Source organism: Saccostrea cucullata, unplaced genomic scaffold, assembly GCF_032062105.1.
Source record: "Saccostrea cucullata isolate Sc308-1 unplaced genomic scaffold, CSIRO_AGI_Scuc_v1 ctg2842, whole genome shotgun sequence".
Classification (NCBI taxonomy): Eukaryota; Metazoa; Mollusca; class Bivalvia; order Ostreida; family Ostreidae; genus Saccostrea; species Saccostrea cuccullata.
The window spans coordinates 65382-67856 of NW_026925736.1; positions in this window are offsets into that span (position 1 = coordinate 65382).

A 2475-nucleotide genomic window follows, 5' to 3' on the forward strand; every position below is an offset into this window, starting at 1 on the left:
AAATATGCCAATCAAAGTTAATTAAATTCTGTATAATCAAGTACAGTGGATTCAATATAACTAAAATCAGAGTCAGAAAAAAACGATATATTTAGATGTATTTATGTCCGTAAAAGCCCTAAAGTTAGCCTCGATTGTTTTATTTCTAAATATTTTTACAGCGTGTTTCCCATATTGGTAACATGTATATATTTTAATCAGTTTCATGTTCTTTTTTGTTATATATGCAATAAAAAATAATTGTATCTTGTCTTATTACGTATTGTTTTATTACATTTTGCGTTGTCTCCAGTGCAAAAAAATAAAATAACGCAAAATGTAACAACAAAAAAAAACGTTATTACATTTAAAGTAGATCTCAACGCAAAATGTAATAACGCAAAATGTAATAATCTTAAAATCATGTTATTACATTTTGCGTTGATCTCGACGCAAAATGTAATAACGCAAAATGTAATAATCTTAAAATCATGTTATTACATTTTGCGTTGATCTCGACGCAAAATGTAATAACGCAAAATGTAATAATCCAGGTTTATTACATTACGCGTTGTTATTACGTTTCACGTTGTAACAGTGTATGTTTAAACACCCAATTTTATGTTAACGCCCCCAAAAATCTACTTGATTCAAGATCAATAATTTACCGCCTGTCAATCATTAAATAAACAATATTATATGATTTGATTGACAAGTCAGCTACCTGTGCTTCCTTATAATCTGAGTTTGCATGTTTTAAAAACAATTACCTGGTCACGCCTCAAACGCTTTTATGTACCCGCATAATATACACGCGGATTAGAAAATTCCAATAGGTTTGAATTTTATTTAAAAAAAATAATTGAAATTAGATTATCAAAACTTCGACAAATAAAATATTTCTTTTCTATTTTCACTGTTGTGTGTTACTTGTAAGTGTTATATCGTCCACGTATATCTGTAGAAAAAAGACCGCGTCCACAGAAACCGGCTCTATTTGCCGTAATTAGAAGTCCGACGAATTGAATTATTTTTTAAGAAATGGGATATAAGAAACATATTCAGCACTAATAAACGGCATAGGATGTTTTATTTTGTTCTATGGCTACAAACCGCATGTTGTACCGACATTGATGTCAGAATTAATGCTCAAATTTCCTCCAGCGTCTGTATATATACGTAACGAAAATGTGTAGATAATTAAGTGATCGATTCTGAGAAGAAATCTTTCTTATTATAAAATTTTGTTAAAACACGAAGAATAAAAAATATTGAATATTTTGGACAACATTGTTGGCCATAAAAAAAAAAAACAAAAACATTCCGATCGCGGTTAATGCATGTTCACATGCACGACGAATAGCTGGATCAATATTTTTTTATTTCAATAGTCAGACTTTTTTAATCAAGTGATTTCTTTTATTGAAGATTAAAAAAGATAAATGTAATTGATTTGTAGTTTTTACTCGTGAATGTTTCTTTTATGTATGGAAAACATTTTCTTAAACGATACACACGTATCTTATTATCTTCAAAACATTACCATGATTACGATGAATGTGTTTAGTTTACAAATAAAAATTTGGTCTTTAAGAATTAATATTACGAAAACATATATTTAAAATATTGCATGCAAAACAAAAGCAAATGTTTTTTTCGTAACATTTGTGTTCATATTTTACAGGTATCAACTTAAGGTTTTTCATTCCGGAAACGGATATATATATATATATATATATATATATATATATATATATATATATATATATATATATATATATATATATATATATATATATATAATGATTTAATGATTAAGCATCATTTAGAATGTCATTTTTAACGTCATTTTTAGCGTCTTTTCAATATTTTCTGAAACTATGATTGCCTGTATCTCAGTCATTACTTGGAATATTTGAATGAAACTTGATATTTGGTCATTTTACTCTGTGTGCTATCATAATCCATTGAAAAGTCAATTTGGATAATTTTAACCTTAAGCGCCCTTTTTGCATGGGACGACTCAAATTATTTTTTTCGAAAATTTTGACTGCTTTGATATATTTCGAATATTCTTACTCAAAATATATAATAAGTCTTACTAAAACGCATTGTGATAAAGTCACGATTTGTTCATATTCAATCAATATGTAATCAGTATATTTCATCAATCATGCAAAATTCTATTCTACAACAAATACTGACCTTGCGCGCAAAAACATATTAAACCTGGTATAAGGTGATTTTTTTAATCAGAATTTAAAGCGCTGATTGGTTTTTTTTTTAAATCTAGGTCTCAGTCGAATTGTTCTACACATACATAGATGACTGCTGGTTCGTAAGCTTAGTTATTTAAATTCTAATTTTAAGCAATTCAAATTACTATCAAAGTCTTTGATAACGATAAACATCTCTCTTAATTTTAAATCTTTAGATGTACCTGTATATAGTAAATATTACCATATGCTTTACAATGTGATCAAATATACATCTTAC